Consider the following 22,899-nt stretch of genomic DNA (forward strand, 5'->3'; position numbering starts at 1 on the left):
CAACTCTAGTTTTGGTGCCTCTGCTTCATTGTTGTCCGTGGTGGTTGGTATGATTGAATTCTTCATGATTCCTTGTGGTAGTTCTCCACTTGATGCTTGTTGTTCTAGCTCCATAGTTCCTTCACATTGTTCTTCTTCTAAAACTCCTTGAACTATCTATTCTATGGTGTCTACCATCATGCATTCTCTTATGGACTCTTTGGGGTAACTCATTGCCTTAAAGACATTGAAGACCATCTTCTCTTCATGCAATCTCAAGACTAGTTCCCTTTTTTGCACATCAGTAATGGCTCTGGCAGTAGCTAAGAATGGCCTTCCTAGGATGATTGATGTGCTGGCCTCTTCTTCCATGTCCAGCAGAACAAAGTCAGTTAGGAAAATGAATTCTCCCATTTTCACCAACAAATCTTCCACTACCCCGTGTGGAAACTTGAATGTTCTATCAGCCAATTAGAGTGCCATTCTTGTTGGCTTGGCTTCCTCAATCTTCATCCTTCTCATCATGGTTAGGGACATGAGATTTATGCTAGCTCCCAGGTCACACAAGGCTTTGTCAATAGTGATATCCCCTATGATGCATGGGATTTGGAAACTCCCTGGGTCCTTCATCTTCTAAGGTAGCTTCTTTTGTATGATGGCGCTACATTCCTCAATTAGTACTATGGACTCCTTTGCCCCCCAGTTCTTTTTTCTTGTTATGATCTCTTTCAAGAATTTGGCATAAAGTGGCGTCTACTCCAATGCCTCAGCAAATGGTATATTGATTTGGAGCTTCTTGAAGATCTCTAAGAACTTAGAGAATTGGCCATCCTTCCCATCTTTTCCCAGCCTTTGTGGGTATGGTGCCTTGGGCACATAAGGCTTCTAGAATGGTTTTGATGAGGATGGAGCATAGGTCTCTTCGTCATTCTTGTTTTCATGATTTTTTGCAAGTTCTTCTTCATGGTTGTCTTTGCTTGGGGTTCCTTCTTCTACAACCTTCCCACTTCTAAGTGTAATGGCTTTGCATTTTCCTCTCAAGTTGCCCATGGTATCACTGGAAAATGTTTGTGTGGGCATTGAGATTTGCTTGGATAATATCCCTACTTGTGCTTCCAACTTTGAGATTACTGCGCCTTGATTTTTCAGATTTGACCTGTATTTTTCTTGATTGGCGTCTATCCTTCTATCAGTCTATGTTTGTCTCTCCAAAATGGTAGAAACAGCTCCTTCAAGCTGTGATGATAGTTGTGCTATTACAGCCTCCATTCTCTCAAAGTTGCTCTTGATTTCACATGGTTGCATGGTTGAGGGTAGTGTGTCTTGATGGTGATTGTTGTGTGTTGGTTTGTTACCATGGTATGATGTGTTTTATGAATTATGGTAAGATCTATGGTTGTTTGTTTGATGGTTGGGGTTGTGAGTGTTGTGTTGATTTGATAGATAAGGTTTGTTGTGGTCCTAGTTATGGCTTTGTGGTTTCCCCACCCAAAATTTGGGTGGTTCTTCCAGCCTGGGTTGTATGTCTTGGAGTTGGGGTCATATGGTGGTCTGGATGAGTTGTTCACATAATTAGCTTATTTCCAGTCACCTTCAGATTCTTATGCACTTCCTTCTTGTTGAGGAGTTTGGTCTTGAATGGCTGAGACTTGATTAGCCTCCATCTTCTTGGTTAAGGCTGCTAGTGTGCTGCAATTGCCTTGTTTTGAGCTAACAAGGCGTCCACAGAATTGAGTTCTAGCACTCCTTTCTTCTGAATTCTTTCTGAAGTATAGAAATACTCATTTTCAGCTACAGTCTCAATGACATCTATGGCTTCTTCAATGGTTTTCTTCTTGTTGAGTGAGCCTCCTGAAGAATGATCCACGACCTTCTTTGATTTATAGGACAGCCCTTCATAGAAGATGTGTAGTTGTACCCAATCATTGAGCATTTATGGTGGGCATCTTCTTGTCAAATCTTTGAATCTCTCCCAAGCCTAATAGAGTGTTTCACCATCTTCTTGTCTGAAAGTTTGCACCTTAGCTCTTAGCCTGTTGATTCTTTGTGGAGGGTAAAATCTTGCAAGGAATCTGTTTACAACATCAACCCATGTGGTTAAGCTCTCCTTGGGAAATGCTTCCAACCATTTTGTTGCCTTGTCTCTGAGTGAGAAAGGGAACAAAAGTAGATCATAGATCCTCAAGAATGTATTGAGATGTTGGTTTGGGTCCTCTTGGGCACCTCCTCCATATAAACAATTATTCTGGACAAGTGTGATGAGTTGAGGTTTCAACTCAAAGTTATTGGCATGTATTGTTGGCTTTAGGATGTTGCGGCCACAGTTTCCTAGAATTGGGTTGATATAGGAGCCTAAGACTCTCCTTTCTTGCCCAACATGATTACTAGCTTCCTTTATAACATGGTTATGTGCTTCTTCCTCCATAGTGGTTTCTAGATCTTCCTCCACTTCTTCTTCTCCAACTATGCCTTTGCCTCTTGCTTCCCTCCATAATCTAAGGAAGGTCCTCTCAGGTTCACTATCGAAGGGAGATATAGTTCCTCCTCTTCTACATGTCATACACTTAGCAAATAACAAGTAGAGAACAAGTGAAATAAAAAAATCTTGTTGAGATTAATGGTTAGTTTTGTTGATGCAATTAATCAAACAGTTAGAAGGATGGAAATATGGACAATGGATAACTAAAATAATCTAAAAAAGAAAGGATAGAAATCAGAATAGAGATGAAAAAAAAGAGCACTAAAAAAATATAAAACAACAAGGAAATTAAATTGCTTAATCTAGCTCTCCAATCAATTTAATCACTGTCAAATTTAAACCAATCCCCGACAACGGCACCATAAAACTTGATGACTTTGGAATTCAAACCCCATAAAATTTTTTATTATGAATCCACTCTTTTGGCAAGCGCACCAAAATTATCGTCAAGTAATAACCCACAATGGAGTGGGATCGTATCCACCGAGATTGGTAAATTTGAACAGTTTTAATCAATTGATGAATTAATCAATTGAGAATGGATTTCAAGCATGGTTTCATGTTTCCTTTTCCAAGGTTCCCATGAAACCCATTTTTGCATTCAATCTCTTTTCCAAGATAATTGAACACTAAGCATGGAAATCAAAATTCCGTCTAGCAAATCAAAGAGAAGAAGAATTTCACTATCATCAATCCATCAAGTACAATAGAGCTGCCTCTCTCAATGAGACAGAATTTAGCTACTCATAGCTCAAAAAAAAGTACTCAAAAGTAAAGAATATGATGAAGTATAAAAGTGGATCTAAAACTTAGCTCTCTAACTGCTTAACCCCCTTTTTCAGTACTTCTTGGGGGTATTTATACTACTCCTAGCTCTCAAAATAAAAGAATTTCAAAAGTTAAAAGGAAAATTACAATTTGGAGGGAAAAGAAACTGAATAAGTGTGACTTCCCAGCTGGCGTGTGGCTGGCGCTTCAGTGGCGTGCCATGTGCTCCTCCAATTCTGGCTTGGCGTGCCATGCCCAGTCCCTCAAGTGGCATGCTCTTCTTCAATAACATCCTTGTTGTTCCATGCCTTCAAGCTAAAGTGGCACACCGAGGGTCTTTTAATACCCATGTAGCCTGGCGTGCGACGCCTTTGAGCTTAAGTGGCACGCCCTAGCTTTTTTCCTCTTCTTCTTGCCTCTGTAGACTTGAACTAGCGTGGCACGCCCAGGGTCTAGCGTGCCACGCCCTTGCTGTACGCTTGATCAAGCTCTCTTGAAAGTTGAACTAGTGTGGCATGCCCAAGGTCTGGCGTGCCAAGCCCTTTGTAAGATAGTGATTCTTGCTGCACTCTTGATCAAGCTCCCTTGTTGCACGCTTGATCAAGCTCTCTTGAAAGTTGAACTAGCGTGGCACGCCCAGGGTCTGGCGTGCCAAGCCCTTTGTAAGATAGTGATTCTTCTGTTCGGCATGCTGATGAGCGGATAATTTATACGCTTTTTGGCATTGTTTTTAGGTAGATTTTAGTAGGATCTAGCTACTTTTTAGTATATTTTTATTAGCTTTTAAGAAAAATTCACATTTCTAGACTTTACTGTGAGTATGTGTGTTTTTCTATGATTTTTGGTATTTTCTGGCTGAAATTGAGGGACCTGAGCAAAAATCTGATTCAGAGGCTGAAAAAGGACTGCTAATGCTGTTGGATTCTGACCTCCCTGCACTCGAAATGGATTTTTTGGAGCTACAAAAACCCAAATTGCGCGATCTCAATTGCGTTGGAAAGTATACATCCTAGGCTTTCCATCAATATATAATAGTTCATACTTTTCTCGAGTTTTGACGATGCAAACTGGCGTTCAAACGCCAAGTTCCTGCCCTATTCTGGCGTTAAATGCCAGAAACAGGATAGAAGATGCAGATAAACACCCAAATTGGCATTTAACTCCAAGAAAAGTCTCTACACATGAAAGCTTCAACGCTCAGCCCAAGAACACGCCAAGTGGGCCCGGAAGTGAATTTTTGCATCATTTACTTATTTCTATGACCCTAGTAACTAGTTTAGTATAAATAGGACTTTTTACTATTGTACTCATAAATCTTTATATCTTTTGGAACATCTTTGGACCTTTTGATCATCTTTTGATCTGTTGATCACTTTGGGGAGGCTGGCTATTGATGTGTGGAAAACGATTCAATACAAAACTCACCGGCAACTGTACCGGGTCGCATCAAGTAATAATAACTCACATGAGTGAGGTCGATCCCACAGGGATTAAAGGATTGAGAAATTTTAGTTTAGTGGTTGATTTAGTCAAGCGAATCAAGTTTTGGTTGAGTGGGTTGTATTTAACTGAATATAAATTGCTTGGAATGTAAAGGGAGAGGGGGAAATTGCAGTAAATTAAAGAGCAGGAAAGTAAACTTGCTGAATCTTAAAGAACAAGAAAGTAAATGACTGAAACTTAAAGTGCAAGAAATGTAAATTGCAGTAGCTTAAATGGCAAGAAATATAAATCGCTTGAATATAAAAGGGGAATTAAGGGTTGGGAATTCATAATTCCAGCAAGAGAAAGTAGATTGCAACAATTAATAAAGTAGAAGATGAATTGGAATAAACTAAAGTTCAAACAGAAATTGAAATTAAAATGCAGTAGGGTTCACAGAAGAACCAACAAGGAAATTGGGATCTCAGGACTCAAGAGTCTAGAAAGCAAAGTCTAGATCTCAATTGCCTTCCCAAATCCAAGTCCACAAAGCAATTAACAAGAAATTAAAGAAGAAGCAGTAAAGAAACTGAAATTCAACTTAATTATGCAGAAGAGGAATTAAAGAGATTTTGAATGGAGATTGAGACAGAATTTCCTCAATTCTTCACACCCAAAACACAAAACAAGGAAATTAAAAAGACCCAAGCAAGAACGAGGAAGAAGAGAGATCAATTCTCCTCCCTAATTCTCTGAAATCTCAGTGAAGACACCAAGAGAAGTTCGAAAGTGCAAAAATAAAATTCAAAGCTCAAAGAAAGTGCAAAATTCAAAAGCAAAAGCAAAAAGGTTCTAATTACATCAAACTAGCTCCTATTTATACACTTTCTATTCTTGGATTTTGGGATTTGGATGGGCTTTTGATTTGGTGAAGAAATGAATTAAATTGGAATTTTAATTGAATTTTCGGCCCAAAAATAATAGCTCCCAGGAGGCTGCCCTGCCCTTGTGGAGGGTAGGGCAGAAAATTGATGTTTGGTACGTTGCTGGTGCGGGCGTGGTGCAGGCTGGTGCGCAGAAATGTGCCACGGTGCGTGCTGATGCTGCCAGAATCATGCCATGGTGCGCCAGAATGGTGCCTTGGTGCACAGAATGCTGCCCTGCCCTCGCGGAGGGCAGGGCAGAAAAATATGGTGCTGCCAGGATCGTGCTGTGGTGCGCGCTGGTGCTGCCAGGATAGTGATTTGGTGCGCCAGAAATGTCCCTTGGTGCGCCAGATTCACGCACCAACAAAATGCTGCCCTGCCCTCGCGGAGGGCAGGGCAGTGTTTCCAAAATGAAGTCCCGCGTTCGAATCCGGGCAGAAACACACGCTCATTCATTTTCCTTGGTTTCTTGGCACGGTAATGGAACTTAGTTCCTTGCTTCCTCATGGTCCCGTGTTCAACTCTTGTGGCAAGCATCATAGGCATTTTTCCTTTGATTTTCTTCCTTGGTGAGCCCGATACTACCCTTGTGGAGGGCAGGGTAACATTTTCTTCTTCTTGATTCCAAGGCACAAATTTGTGCTCTGCCCTTGTAGTGGGCAGGGCAGAGTTGCCTTCTTTGCCTTGTTCCCTTATGTTGCCCTCCTAGAGGGCAGTGTGCCCTTGTGGAGGGCAATGCTTGCCTCCCCCATTGCATGCGGCACACTTTTCCTTCCTTTGACCACGCTTCCTTCTCCTTGGGTCACGCTTTCTTAGGCTACGCTTTTCTCTTTTATTCTTTTTTTCACCTGAAATAAACCAAAACAACCACTCCAAGTATCACTAAATTCATAAGGCCTATAAATCAATTAAACTTCAATTAAAATTAGCTTAAACCTCATGAATTAACATTAATTTCATGGTGGTTGCTTGATTTAAAGAAGTTATGCATTTTCACTCCAAATCACTTACTTAGGAAGCAAGAAAGTGCATAAAGACTAACAAAACAAGTGAAATTAGCTTGAAAAATGGGTATATGATGACTTGTCATCACAACACCAAACTTAAATCTTGCTTGTCCCCAAGCAAGCATCAAAACTAAGAGTAAAAGATATGAATAAGAAAAGAACACATATCCTTATTAGGCATATAGCAGAACTTGATTTATGGAGTCTTTATGCAGACAATGACAACTCAATTATTGTTGCTGTTACATAATGTACATCTTTCCTCAAAGGCTTGCTAAACTTGCTGTTATAAGACGTACTTTTTAATTCCTCCCTTGCTAACTTTTCTTGGCTTACAATGCTTAACAAGCTTATTATTCTTTTGGAGGTTTGGTGTCAAATGTTGCAGTAATAGCCTTTGGCTTTATTTTCTTTTCTTTTGCTCAACATCTTTCCACCACAGACACATGGCTCACTAATTCTTCCTAGGATCATTGATGCCCAGCATCTCTTTGGATAACTAAATGTTCTGTATCTAAGTTGCTCTTTATTGTGGACTTTCAATTGGCCATCCCAAATCAGTTGATCTAAGTGACCGGGTTTTAAAATACCCCTTAGAATTTACTCATCCAAGCATATCTTAGTACAAGAACACCACAGGCATATGTCCTAGGGTCCAAGCTATTGGTGTCCAACCTTTATTCTTTGTTTTTCTTGCCATTTTGGCTTTTTCTTCTTCCTTTTCTTTCTGTTTTCGTTACTAAGGGCTTTTTCTTTATTGATAAGAGTCTTTACAACAGCAAGCTAACTCACACTTAAATGAGAATGATATTATGCAACAATTATTTCATGAGTTATGCATTTAATCAAACACATATACCACCACTAACTTCCATTCTTACTTATGCAACATTGGATATTTCACTTTTCAATTCAAATAATTCTCTTTTATTTAAGCATATGGGCAACAAAACAAAATTTAAATCTAAGTGATGGATAACAAGCATTATGCAGATTTAGCATTTTTAACAAACAATTTCACTTGCAACTAGATAAACACTTTAGCAAGACATACAATGGTTTCCAGATTCAAAACATTTCACAGCAGCAAGGATCAAGTTTAGATACAACCTTTGAAGTTGCAGCCCTTTGATTCTTCCTTCTGTTGTGTTCTCTTTGAGTTAAGATGCATAATGTCTTCAATTGTTGACTCATGTCCTGCATAATTCTCAAAGTTGCTTGCTTCTCAAGCCCTTAATTACTTGGTTAGTATGCATAGTGTGGCTCCTGGAACTGTTTTGGTGTGTGAACACCAAACTTAATTGTTTGCCACTGCCTCTTACGCAACAATTTTAACCATATGTGAAACCTTGTGTCCTTGCTAAAGGTTAATGAAATTAAAGCTAGAAAGCAATTAAACAGTTGAATAATGTGTTTGGTTGCTTGGAGCTAGCATCATGCAAGAGGTTAGAATGTGTTTTTAAATGATTTTTTTTGGAGGAACACCAAACTTAAAATCTTTCATTCTCCCTTAAATTGTTTTGGTGTGCAACACCAAACTTAGCTCCTTGCAATCCATACCAATTATTCAACATTTTTATTGAAAAAGCTATGAAAGAAAACTACCTCAGGTTGGGTTGCCTCCCAACAAGCGCTCTTTTATCGTCACTAGCTTGACATTGAACTCCCTTTAGGGTGGTTGATGTTGGTGATGTCTCAACTTGTCACCTCTTACTGTCAGCTTTCTCTGTGTGCCTTGATGCTCAATTTCCATATGCTCAAGAGACAGTACTTGGTTGACAGTGTAATAATCTTCTGTTCCCAGCTGTTGATATACGAGTTGCACCTTATCACCTTTAGAAAATCCTTCAGTTGGGATTTTCTTGTTCTTCCACCCTTTGTGAGCCTTTTTCTTGCTCTTCATCTTTTTCTTTCTTGTTGATCTTTCTTTCTTGACAGTGACTTGAGTTGTGATATCTTCCTTCTTATTTATCACCCCTGCTTCCTTTTGAATTCCTTTTTCTCCTTGTACAAGCTCACTCTTCTGTTCTATTGTTTTGTTGGTTGCTTGCTTTGGAAGGAAGTCACCACTTGTTCTGCTTGTTTCTTCATTCCTTTGTGATTCTGAGAAGACTTTCAAGATGATGCTTTCCTCATGCATCCTGAGGGTTAACTCTCCCTGCTCTATATCCACAATGGCTCTAGCAGTTGCCAAAAATGGTCGACCAAGTATTATGGAGTCATTTCCACTTTCTGAAGAATCCAGGATCACAAAATCTGCAGGATAAATGAACTTGTCAACCTTAACTAAAAGGTTCTCAATCAGCCTTTTAGGATATACCACTGATTGGTCCACCAACTCCAAGGACATTTATATTGGTTTCACCTCCTCTATGCCAAGCTTTTTCACTAAAGAATATGGGATTAGATTTATGCTTGCTCCTAAATCACACATCCCCTTGTTGATGAATAGATTTCCAATAGTGCATGGTAGGAAGAAACCTCCAGGATCTTCAAGCTTGGGAGGGAGTCCCTTTTTAATGAGTGCACTGCATTCTTCACTAAGCATTACAGTTTCCTTTTCATTCCAACTTCTCTTCTTGTTGATGAGCTCCTTCAAGAACTTGGCATACAAAGGCATTTGCTCCAATGCCTCAGCTAAAGGTATGTTGATTTCCAGCTTCTTGAAAGTCTCAAGAAATTTGTGGAAATGCTGGTCCTTTGTCTCTTTGTGAAATCTCTGTGGATAAGGTAGTGGTGGTGTTGAGCTCTTCTCCACTTGATGTTGTCTTGGATTTGGTTCTTCCCTGATCTGCTTTCCTTTCTTCAAATTCTGTGGTTTGTTGTCTTCCTCTGTGAGTTTTTCTGGGACATTCTTGCTTAACATGTCCTTGTTGATGGCTTCATCATTCTTTGTTGGCTCATTGTCACTATGCTTGGTTGCCCCTTGGTTACCATCCAATAACACTTTTCCACTCCTTAGTTGCACGACCTTGCATTCTTCCTTTGGGTTGGGAATGGTGTCACTAGGTAGTGAACTTGATGGCTTCTCAACAGAAATTTGTTTGGAAATTTGCCCAATTTGCCTTTCTAAGTTCTTCATGGAAGCTTCTTGGTTCTTTGTTGTCAATTCTTGGTTCTTCATCATTTTCTCCATGAGCAGCTCTAGATTAGTGATCCTCTGAGATTCTTGTGAAATTGGTTGGTTTTGGGGTGTTGATGGATGATGATAGGTGTTTTGATTTGTTGGGTGGTTATTGGGTGGATAATGGTTAGAGTTGGGGTAATTATTTTGTGGTTTTCTGTAGGTATTTTGGTTAGTGTTTGGCTGGTTGTTGTTTGTGTTTTTCCAATTGTTTTGTGTTGAGTTCCTTTGCCATGGCTGTTGGTTTTGATTGTGGTTGTCTCCCCATCTGAGGTTGGGATGGTTCTTCCAAGATGGATTGTAGGTATCACCATAGACTTCATTTGTTCCAGGATTTTGGTTGTGCATGTACTGGACTTGCTCTTGCTGTTGCTCCTCTTGAGTTTCTTCACTTTGCACCCAAGTAGTTGGTGGTTGACTTGTGGCACTCACTGATGCAACTTGCAAGCCATCAATCCTTTTGGCCATTTGCTCAAACTATTGTTGAATCTGCTGCTGCATTATCTTGTTCTGAGCTAGAATTGAATCCACTCCTTCCAACTCCATTACTCCTCTTCTTTGTGATGGTTGGCGTTGTCTTTGATGAGCAAAAAAATATTGGTTATTGGCCACCATATCAATGAGGTTTTGAGCTTCCTCTGTAGTTTTCATGAGTTGCAAAGAGCCTCCAGCTGAATGATCAAGTGCTTCTTGAGCCTTAAGAGTGAGCCCCTCATAGAAGTTTTGCAACTTGTCCCACTCAGTGAATATCTTTGGTGGACATTTCCTCAATAGTGCCTTATATCTTTCCCATGCTTCATATAAGTTTTCAGCCTCCATTTGAGTGAATGTCTGCACCTCAATCTTCAATCTTAGGATTCTTTGAGGGGGATAAAATTTGGCAAGAAACTTGCTTACCAAGTCATCCCAAGTGTTGATGCTTTCTTTTGGAAAGGTCTCTAGCCATTGAGTGGCTTTATCTCTGAGAGAAAATGGAAAGAGCAACAACTTGTAGCTGTCAGGAGGCACACCATTGGTTTTCACAGTGTCACAGATTCTCAAGAAGGTAGATAAATGTTGATTTGGGTCCTCCAAAGGCCCTCTTCCAAAAGAACAGTTGTTTTGAACCAAAGTGATGAGTTGTGGCTTTAGTTCAAAATTGTTTGCATTGACATTAGGAGGAAGAATGCTACTTCCACAATGTCTAGCATTTGCAAATGTGTATGAAGCTAGGACTCTTCTTTGTTGTTGGTTATTGTTGGCTCCTTCTCCTGGTTGATTGAGATCTCCTTCCATTTCTTGGAATTCCTCCTCAGATTCTTCCTCTCCAATAACGTTCTTCCCTCTTTCAGCTCTTCTTATTCTCCGAAGAGTTCTTTGGTCAATTTCAGAGAGGACAGGGGAAGATCTTCCTGTACCTGACATACAAACACACAACAATAAACACACAGATCCAGAAAACCAATGAAACTTCAATCTATAGCTAGAATGAAGTTTTAGTTAGTTTAAGCAAAAATTCAAACAGTTAGTGTGTTAGTCAAAATTAAAAGAACAGAAAAGAAAAAGTGCTTAATCTAGACCTCCACTTCACTTAATCATTGTCAATCTATTTCAATCCCCGGCAACGGCGCCAAAAACTAGATATGTGGAAAACGATCCAACACAAAACTCACCGGCAAGTGTACCAGGTCGCATCAAGTAATAATAACTCACATGAGTGAGGTCGATCCCACAGGGATTGAAGGATTGAGCAATTTTAGTTTAGTGGTTGATTTAGTCAAGCGAATCAAGTTTTGGTTGAGTGGGTTGTATTTAACAGAATAGAAATTGCTTGGAATGTAAAGGGAGAGGGGGAAATTGCAGTAAATTAAAGAGTAGGAAAGTAAACTTGCCGAATCTTAAAGAACAAGAAAGTAAATGACTGAAACTTAAAGTGCAAGAAATGTAAATTGCAGTAGCTTAAATGGCAAGAAATATAAATTGCTTGAATATAAAAGGGGAATTAAGGGTTGGGAATTCAGAATTCCAGCAAGAGAAAGTAGATTGCAACAATTAATAAAGTAGAAGATGAATTGGAATAAACTAAAGTTCAAACAGAAATTGAAATTAAAATGCAGCAGGGTTCACAGAAGAACCAACAAGGAAATTGGGATCTCAGGACTCAAGAGTCTAGAAAGCAAAGTCTAGATCTCAATTGCCTTCCCAGATCCAAGTCCACAAAGCAATTAACAAGAAATTAAAGAAGAAGCAGTAAAGAAACTGAAATTCAACTTAATTATGCAGAAGAGGAATTAAAGAGATTTTGAATGGAGATTGAGACAGAATTTCCTTAATTCCTCACACCCAAAACTCAAAACAAGGAAATTAAAAAGACCCAAGCAAGAACGAGGAAGAAGAGAGATCAATTCTCCTCCCTAATTCTCTGAAATCTCAGTGAAGACACCAAGAGAAGTTCCAAAGTGCAAAAATAAAATTCAAAGCTCAAAGAAAGTGCAAAATTCAAAAGCAAAAGCAAAAAGGTTCTAATTACATCAAACTAGCTCCTATTTATACACTTTCTATTCTTGGATTTTGGGATTTGGATGGGCTTTTGATTTGGTGAAGAAATGAATTAAATTGGAATTTTAATTGAATTTTCGGCCCAAAAATAATAGCTCCCAGGAGGCTGCCCTGCCCTTGTGGAGGGTAGGGCAGAAAATTGATGTTTGGTACGTTGCTGGTGCGGGCGTGGTGCAGGCTGGTGCGCAGAATGCTGCCCTGCCCTCGCGGATGGCAGGGCAGGAAAAATTGGTGCGCCAGAGATGTGCCACGGTGCGTGCTGATGCTGCCAGAATCATGCCATGGTGCGCCAGAATGGTGCCTTGGTGCACAGAATGCTGCCCTGCCCTCGCGGAGGGCAGGGCAGAAAAATATGGTGCTGCCAGGATCGTGCTGTGGTGCGCGCTGGTGCTGCCAGGATAGTGATTTGGTGCGCCAGAAATGTCCCTTGGTGCGCCAGATTCATGCACCAACAAAATGATGCCCTGCCCTCGCGGAGGGCAGGGCAGTGTTTCCAAAATGAAGTCCCGCGTTTGAATCCGGGCAGAAACACACGCTCATTCATTTTCCTTGGTTTCTTGGCACGGTAATGGAACTTAGTTCCTTGCTTCCTCATGGTCCCGTGTTCAACTCTTGTGGCAAGCATCATAGGCATTTTCCCTTTGATTTTCTTCCTTGGTGAGCCCGATACTGCCCTTGTGGAGGGCAGGGCAACATTTTCTTCTTCTTGATTCCAAGGCACAAATTTGTGCTCTGCCCTTGTAGTGGGCAGGGCAGAGTTGCCTTCTTTGCCTTGTTCCCTTATGTTGCCATCCTAGAGGGTAGTGTGCCCTTGTGGAGGGCAATGCTTGCCTCCCCCATTGCATGCGGCACACTTTTCCTTCCTTTGACCACGCTTCCTTCTCCTTGGGTCACGCTTTCTTAGGCCACGCTTTTCTCTTTTATTCTTTTCTTCACCTGAAATAAACCAAAACAACCACTCCAAGTATCACTAAATTCATAAGGCCTATAAATCAATTAAACTTCAATTAAAATTAGCTTAAACCTCATGAATTAACATTAATTTCATGGTGGTTGCTTGATTTAAAGAAGTTATGCATTTTCACTCCAAATCACTTACTTAGGAAGCAAGAAAGTGCATAAAGACTAACAAAACAAGTGAAATTAGCTTGAAAAATGGGTATATGATGACTTGTCATCAGCTATTCGGCCATGCTTGGACCTTCATGACTTATGTATTTTCAACGGTGGAGTTTCTGCACACCACAGATTAAGATGTGGAGCTCTGCTGTTCTTTGAGTATTAATGCAATTACTGCTGTTTTCTATTCAATTCAAGCTTATTCTTATTCTAAGATGTTCACTCGCACTTCAACATGAAGAATTTGATGATCCGTGACACTCATCACCATTCTCAATTTATGAACGCGTGCCTAACAACCACTTCCATTCTACCTGCGAAAGCTAGAGTGTGTATCTATTGGGTTTCTAATCAATGATTCACATCAACTCCCCTCGGACAATGGGGCATCTGAATCTGAGATTAGAACCTTCGTGGTATAGGCTAGAATCAATTGGCAGCATTCCTGAGATCCGGAAAGTCTAAACCTTATCTGTGGTATTCCGAGTAGGATCTGGGAAGGGATGACTATGACGAGGTTCAAACTCACGATTGTGGGGCGTAGTGACAGATGCAAAAGGATCATTGGATCCTATTCCGACATGATCAAGAACCAACAGCTAATTAGCAAGGTGATAGCTGTGCCTGGTATTTTTCATCCGAGACGAGAAATCCGACAGTTGATTTGCCGTACAAAAACCGTAGAGGACCATTTTCACTGAGAGGACAGGAGGTAGCCATTGACAACGGTGATCCCCAACATACAGCTTGCCATAGAAAAGAGTATGAATGATTGAATGAAGACAGTAGGAAAGTAGAGATTCAGAAGGAATAACGCATCTCCATATGCTTATCTAAAATTCCCACCAATGAATTACATAAGTATCTCTATCTTTGTTTTATGTTTATTTATCTTTTAATTATCAAAACTCCCATAACCATTTGAATTCGCCTAATTGAGATTTACAAGATGACCATAGCTTGCTTCAAGCTGACAATCTCCATCGGATTGAACCTTACTCACGTAAGGTATTACTTGGATGACCTAGTGCACTTGCTAGTCAGTTGTGCGAAGTTGTGAAGAGACGTGTGAATCATGGTATTGCGCATCAAGTTTTTAGAGCCATGCCAAAGGATAACAATTTTGTGCACCAAGTTTTTGGCACCGTTGCCGGGGATTGTTCGAGTTTGGACAACTGACAGTTCATCTTGTTGCTCAGATTAGGTATTTTTCTTTTTATTTTCTTCTTCAGAATTTTTAAGAGCTAGTTGATTCCCATCAATTTGGCTGTTGTATGCAATGTCTTGCTGAAGCTTGGCTGACCATGTCTAATCTTTTTAGACTAAAGTTTTAGACTAACATTGCATGATTCCTGGAATTCTTAATAAAAATTTTATGTTTCTTATTTTCTTTTTCAAAAATAATTTAAAAAAAAATCATAAAATTATAAAAAATAAAAAAAATATTGTGTGTTTCTTATGTGAGTCTAGGGTCAAGTTTTAAGTTTGGTGTCAATTGCATGTTTTAATTTGTCTAAAAAAATTTTGAAAATTCATGCATTGCATTCTTCATTATCTTCAAGTTGTTCTTGATAAGTCTCCTTGTTTGATCCTAAAATTTTCTTGTTTTGTGTCTTTTCTTGTTTTTCACATGCATTTTTGAATTCAAAGTGTCTAAACATGAAAATTTTCTAAGTTTGGTGTCTTGCATGTTTTTCTTTTCCTGAAAATTTTTCAAAAATATGTTCTTGATGTTCATCATGATCTTCAAAGTATTCTTGGTGTTCATCTTGAAATTCATAGTGTTGTTGCATGCATCATTTGTTTTAATCCAAAATTTTTATGTGTTGTGTCATTTTGTGATTTTTCTCTCTCCTCATTAAAAATTCAAAAAAAATTCAAAAAAATATATTTTCCTCATTTCACTCATAAATTCTAAAATCTTTGGATTGACTTAGTCAAAAAATTTTAAAATAAGTTGTTTCTTGTAAGTAAAGTCAAGATTTCAATTTCAAAAATCTTATCCTTTCAAAACTTTTTCAAAAATCAAACCTTTTTCATCTTTTCTTTTATGTTTTTTGAAAATTTTAAAAATTATTTTTCAAAATATTTTTCTTAATTTCATTTCAAATTTTCAAAAACTTTACTAACAATTAATGTGATTGATTCAAAATTTTCAAGTTTTTTACTTTCTTGTTAAGAAAGGTTCAACCATTAAATTCTAGAATCATATCTTTTAGTTTCTTGTTAGTCAAGTCATTAACTTTAATTTTCAAAATCAAATCTTTCTAAATTTTATTTTCATATCTTTTTCAAAATAAATTTCAATCATATCTTTTTAATTATATCTTTTCAATCATATCTTTTCAAACATATCTTTTTCAAATCATATCTTTTTCAAAATCAATTTCAAAATCATTTCTAACTTCTTATCTTTCCAAAATTGATTTTCAAATTTTTTTCAATTAACTACTTAACTTTTTGTTTGATTTTAAAATTCTTATCTTTTTCAAAACCACCTAACTACTTTTATCTCTCTAATTTTTGAAAATCATTAACTTCTTTTTCAAAATTCTTTTTAATTAACTAATTGTTCTAAATTTTAATTTTATTCTATTTCTTCTCTTAATTTTTTCGAATTCTAACAAAATTTTAAAATAAAAACAAAAATATTTTCCATTTCCTTTTAATTATTTTCAAAAACTCTCTCTCATCTTCTTCTATTTATTTTTTTAATCACTAACACTCTTCTCTTCTTCTTATAATTCGAACCCTCTCTCCCTCTCTGTGTTTGAATTCTTCATCTCTTCTCTTTACATCATTCTTCTATTCTTTTCTTCTTCTACATACATAAAGGAATCTCTATACTGTGACATATAGGATTCCTCTTCCTTTTCTATCCTCTTCTTTTTCATATGAGTGGGAGCAAGGACAAGAACATCCTTGTTGAAGCTGAGCCTAAACCTGAAAGGACTCTGAAGAAGAAGCTAAGAGAAGCTAAAGCACAACAATCCAGAGAATACCTTACAAAGAATCTCGAAAAAGAAGTAATGGCCAAACCCAACAACAATGCAAGGAAGATGCTTGGTAACTTCACTGCACCAAATTCCAACTTCCATGGAAGAAGCATCTCAATCCCTGCCATTGGAGCAAATAATTTTGTGCTAAAGCCTCAATTAGTTTCTCTGATGCAACATAATTGCATGTTTTATGGACTTCCATCAGAAGATCCTTATCAGTTCTTAACTGAATTCTTGCAGATCTATGATATTGTTAAGACCAATGTAGTTGATCCTGAGGTCTACAAGCATATGCTTTTCCCTTTTTCTATAAGAGACAGAGCTAGAATATGGTTGGATTCTCAACCTAGAGATAGCCTGAACTCGTGGGATAAGCTGGTCACGGCTTTCTTGGCCAAATTTTTTCCTCCTCAAAAGTTGTGCAAGCTTAGAGTGGATGTTCAAACCTTCAGGCAGAAAGAAGTTGAATCCCTCTATAACGCTTAGAAAAGATACAAGCAACTGAAGAAAATGCCTGCAGAATCTCAGGAACTCATTGAAATGGTTGCAAATAACTAGTTCATGTACACCTCTGAAAGGAATCCAGTGAGTAATGGGATGCCTCAGAGGAAGGAAGTTCTTGAAATTGATGCTCTGAATGCCATATTGGCTCAGAAAAAAATGTTGACTCAATGATGAGCGGATAATTTATACGCTTTTTGGCATTATTTTTAGTATGTTTTTAGTATGTTTTAGTTAGTTTTATTAGTTTTTATTTAAAAATTACTTTTCTGGACTTTACTATGAGTTTGTGTGTTTTTCTGTGATTTCAGGTATTTTCTGGCTGAAATTGAGGGACCTGAGCAAAAATCTGATTCAGAGGCTAAAAAGAACTGCAGATGCTGTTGGATTCTGACCTCCTTGCACTCGAAGTGGATTTTCTGGAGCTACAGAATCCCAATTGGCGCCCTCTCAACTGCGTTGGAAAGTAGATATCCTGGTCTTTCTAGCAATATATAATAGTTCATACTTTGCCCGAGATTTGATGGCCCAAACCGACGTTCCAAATCAGCTCAAGAATTCTGGCGTTTAACGCTGGAACTGGCACAAGAATGAGAGTTAAACGCCCAAACTGGCACAAAAGCTGACGTTTAACTCCAAGAAAAGTCTCTACACGTGAAAGCTTCAATGCTCAGCCCAAGCACACACCAAGTGGGCCCGGAAGTGAATTTTTATGTCATTTACTCATCTTTGTAAACCCTAAGCTACTAGTTCTCTAAGGTGTGGAGCTCTGCTGTACCTCGAGTATTAATGCAATTACTATTGTTCTAAGATATTCATTTGCACCCAAGAATATGATGAATGTGATGATTATATGACGCTCATCATCATTCTCACTTATGAACGCGTGCCTGACAACCACTTCCGTTCTACATGCAAACAAGGCTTGAGTGGATATCTCTTGGATTCCTTAATCAGAATCCTCGTGGTATAAGCTAGAATTGATGATGGCATTCTTGAGAATTCGGAAGGTCTAAACCTTTTCTGTGGTATTCTGAGTAGGATTCAAGGATTGAATGACTGTGACGAGCTTTAAACTTGCAATTGTGGGGCGTTAGTGACAGACGCAAAAGAATCACTGGATTCTATTCCGACATGATCGAGAACCGACAGCTGATTAGCCGTGCTGTGACAGAGCGCGTTGAACATTTTCACTGAGAGGACGGGACTGTAGCCATTGACAACGGTGATGCCCAAAATACAGCTTGCCATGGAAAGGAGTAAGAAGGATTGGATGAAGACAGTAGGAAAGCAGAGAGACAGAAGGGACAAAGCATCTCCATACGCTTATCTAAAATTCTCACCAATGAATTACATAAGTATCTCTATCTTTATTTTATGTTTTATTCATCTTTTAATTATCAATCCTCCATAACCATTTGAATCCGCCTGACTGAGATTTACAAGATGACCATAGCTTGCTCCATAGCAACAATCTCCGTGGGATCGACCCTTACTCGCGTAAGGTTTATTACTTGGACGACCCAGTGCACTTGCTGGTTAGTTGTGCGAAGTTGTGATAAAGAGTTGAGATTGCAATTGAGCGTACCATGTTGATGGCGCCATTGATGATCGCAATTTCGTGCACCAAGTTTTTGGCGCCGTTGCCGGGGATTGTTTGAGTTTGGACAATTGACGGTTCATCTTGTTGCTTAGATTAGGTATTTTTCTTCAAAATTTTTAAGAATGAATTCTAGAGTTTCAAGGTGATGTTTTCATCATCACCAAAGCTGATTGATTTTCATCAATTTGGCTCTTGAATGTAATGTCCTGCTGAAGCTTGGCTAGCCATGTCTAATCTTTTTAAACTAAAGCTTTAGACTAACATTGCATGATTCCTGGAATTCTTATTAAAAATTTTGAATCTCTTTATTTTCTTTCCATATAATTTTCGAAAAATCCAAAAAAATTACAAAGAAGGAAAACCGGCATTTAAACGCCAGCCAGGGCACCTGGCTGGGCGTTTAACGCCGAAAAGGGTAGCATTTTGGGCGTTAAACGCTAGAATGGATACCATTCTGGGCGTTTAATGCCAGGATGGCACAAGAGGGAAGATTTTGTTTTTAATTCAAATTTTTTTTCAAGTTTCTAGAATTTTTCAAAATCAAATCTTTTCAAATCATATCTTTTCAATCATATCTTTTCAAAATCAATTTCTTTCCATTTTTCAAAAATACTTGCTAACAATTAATGATTTGATTCAACATTTCACGTATGTTGCCTTTTCTGTTGAGAAAGGTTTAATGTCTGAATAATATCTTTTAAATTTCTTGTTAGCCAAGTCATTAATTTTAAAAATCAAATCTTTTTAAATTATTTTTCAATCATATCTTTTGAATCATATCTTTTTAAAACCATAACTTTTCAATCATATCTTTTTCATTTGTAATTTCAAAATCTTTTTCAAAAATTACTTTATCTCTTTCCCAACTTTAATTTTCGAAAATCATTCTTCAATTTTTCAAAATCATTTTAAAATCTTTTACTTTAATTTCAAAAATTTCTTCCCCTCTTCTCACATCCTTCTATTTATGGACTAACACTCCTCCACTATCAACAATTCGAACTCTATCTCTCTTGATAAGTTCGAATTCTTCTTCTACCTCCTCCTTCTATTCTTCTTTTCCTCTGACATCTCAAGGAATCTCTATACTGTGACATAGAGGATTCCATATTTTCTTATTCTCTTCTCTTTCATATGAGCAGGAGCAAAGACAAAAGCATTCTTGTTGAGGCTGACCCTGAACCTGAAAGGACCTTAAAGTGGAAGCTAAGAGAAGTTAGAGCACTACTCTCTGTAGAGGACCTAACAGAAATCTTCAAACTAGAAGAAGACATGGCAGCCGAAAACAACAACAATGCCAACAATGCAAGGAAGGTGCTGGGTGACTTTACTGCACCCACTCCCGACTTCTATGGGAGAAGCATCTCTATCCCTGCCATTGGAGCAAACAACTTTGAGCTTAAGCCTCAATTAGTTTCTCTAATGAAACAGAATTTCAAGTTTCATGGACTTCCACCGGAAGATCCTCATCAGTTTTTAGCTGAATTCTTGCAAATCTGTGACACTGTCAAGACCAATGGGGTTGACCCTGAGGTCTACAGACTTATGCTATTCCCTTTTGCTGTAAGAGACAGAGCTAGAATATGGTTGGACTCACAACCTAAAGAAAGCCTGAACTCTTGGGAAAAGCTAGTCAATGCCTTCTTGGCAAAGTTCTTTCCACCTCAAAAATTGAGTAAGCTTAGAGTGGAAGTCCAAACCTTCAGACAGAAGGAAGGTGAATCCCTCTATGAAACTTGGGAAAGATACAAACAATTGATCAGAAAGTATCCTTCTGACATGCTTTCTGAATGGAGCATCATAGGTATCTTCTGTGATGGTCTATCTGAACTGTCCAAGATGTCATTGAATAGCTCTGTTGGAGGATCTCTTCATCTGAAGAAGACGCCTGCATAAGCTCAAGAACTCATTGAAATGGTTGCAAATAACCAATTCATGTATACTTCTGAAAGGAATCATGTGAACAATGGGACAAATCAGAAGAAAGGAGTTCTTGAGATTGATACTCTGAATGCCATATTGGCTCAGAACAAAATATTGACTCAGCAAGTCAATATGATTTCTCAAAGTCTGTCTGGAATGCAAGTTGCACCAGGCAGTACTAAGGACGCTTCATCTGAAGAAGAAGCTTATGATCCTGAGAACCCTTCAATGGAAGAGGTGAATTACATGGGAGAACCCTATGGAAACACCTTAATCCTTCATGGAAAAATCATCCAAATCTCTCATGGAAGGATCAACAGAGACCTCAACAAGATTTCAACAACAATAATGGTAGAAGAAACAGGTTTAGCAATGGTAAGCCTTTTCCATCATCTTCTCAGCAACAGACAGAGAATTCTAAGCAGAGCCACTCTGACTTAGCAACCATGGCCTCTGATCTAATCAAAACCACTCAAAGTTTCATGACTAAAACAAGGTCCTCCATTAGAAACTTGGAGGCACAAGTGGGTCAGCTGAGTAAGAAAGTTACTGAACTCCCTCCTAGTACTCTTCCAAGCAATACAGAAGAGAATCCAAAAGGAGAGTGTAAGGCCATCAACATGGCCGAAATTGGAGAGGAGGAAGAGGCAGTAATCGCCACTGAGGAAGACCTCAATGGACATCCACTGGCCTCCAATGAGTTCCCTAATGAGGAACCATGGGAATCTGAGGCTCACACCGAGACCATAGAGATTCCATTGGATTTACTTCTGCCATTCATGAGCTTTGATGAGTATTCTTCCTCTGAAGAGGATGAAGATGTCACTGAAGAGTAAGTTGCTAAGTACCTTGGAGCAATCATGAAGCTAAATGACAAGTTATTTGGTAATGAGACATGGGAGGACGAACCCCCTTTGCTCACCAAAGAACTGGATGACTTGGCTAGGCAGAGATTACCTCAAAAGAGACAGGACCCTGGGAAGTTCTCAATACCTTGTACATTAGGCACCATGACCTTCGAAGAAGGCTCTGTGTAGCCTAGGGTCAAGCATAAACCTCATGCCTCTCTCTGTAATGGAGAAGCTAGGGATCTTTGAGTTACAAGCTGCAAGAATCTCACTTGAGATGGCAGACAATTCAAGAAAACAAGCTTATGGGATTGTAGAGGATGTTCTGGTAAAAATTGAAGACCATTACATCCCTGCTGATTTCATAATCCTAGAGACTGGGAAGTGCATGGATGAATCCATCATCCTTGGCAGACCCTTCCTAGCCACAGCAAAGGCTGTGATTGATGTTGACAGAGGAGAATTGATCATTCAAGTGAATGAAGAATCCCTTGTGTTTAAGGCTCAAGGATATCCCTCTGTAACCATAGAGAGGAAGCATGAAGAACTTCTCTCAAAATAGAGTCAAACAGAGCCCCCACAGTTAAACTCTAAGTTTAGTGTTGGGAGGCCACAACCAAATTCTAAGTTTAGTGTTGAACCCCCACAGTCAAACTCTAAGTTTGGTGTTAGGAGGTTCCAACATTGCTCTGAGTATCTGTGAGGCTCTATGAGAGCCCACTGTCAAGCTACTGACATTAAAGAAGCGCTTGTTGGGAGGCAACCCAATGTTATATTTATCTATTTTCCATTGTTATTTTATGTTTTCTGTAGGTTGATGATCATGTGAAGTCACAAAAACAATTGAAAAAGCAAAAATAGAATGAAAAATAGCACACCCTAGAGGAGAACTTGCTGGCATTTAAACGCCAGTGAAGACAGCAAAATGGGCGTTTAACGCCCAGTCTGGCACCATTCTGGGCGTTTAACGCCAGAAAGGGGCACAGACTGGCGTTTAATGCCAGGAATGGGCAAGAAGCTGGCGTTAAACGCCAGAAAAGGGCAGCAGAACGGCGTTTAACGCCAGGATTGGCAGAAAGGGCATTTTACACGCCACTTGGTGCAGGGATGAGCTATCCTTGACACCTCAGGATCTGTGGACCCCACAGGATCCCCACCTACCCCACCACTCTCTCTCTTCTTCACCCATTCACTAATCACCTCAACACCTCTTCCCCAAAAACCCCTCACCTATCAAATCCCACCATTCTCTTCACCACTCACATCCATCCTTCATAAAACCCCACATACCTCACCATTCAAATTCAAACCACTTTCCCTCCCAAACCCATCTTCACTCCTTCATTTTCACACAACTTAAACACTACTTATCCCCCTTGACCGAACCACAAAGCCCCATCCATCTCTTCCATTTTCTTCTTCTTCTACTCCTTTCTTTCTTCTTTTGCTCGAGGACGAGCAAACCTTCCAGGTTTGGTGTGGTAAAAGCGTTGCTTTTTGTTTTTCCATAATAATTTATGGCACCTAAGGCCGGAGAAACCTCTAAAAAGAGGAAAGGGAAGGCAAAAGCTTCCACCTCCGAGTCATGGGAGATGGAGAGATTCATCTTTAGGGTGCATCAAGACCACTTCTATAAAGTTGTGGCCATGAAGAAGGTGATCAC

The 22,899-nt window shown here is 39.0% G+C and overlaps 1 non-coding gene across 1 annotated transcript; it reads left to right on the forward strand.

The window, feature by feature from the left end:
• The first annotated feature begins 1,906 nt into the window (after positions 1 to 1,906).
• Positions 1,907 to 2,014, forward strand: LOC112798623 (small nucleolar RNA R71). Its single transcript, XR_003200227.1, has one exon. It is a non-coding gene; the product is annotated as a small nucleolar RNA R71 (small nucleolar RNA).
• Positions 2,015 to 22,899: the final 20,885 nt, after the last annotated feature.

Source organism: Arachis hypogaea, chromosome 4, assembly GCF_003086295.3.
Source record: "Arachis hypogaea cultivar Tifrunner chromosome 4, arahy.Tifrunner.gnm2.J5K5, whole genome shotgun sequence".
Classification (NCBI taxonomy): Eukaryota; Viridiplantae; Streptophyta; class Magnoliopsida; order Fabales; family Fabaceae; genus Arachis; species Arachis hypogaea.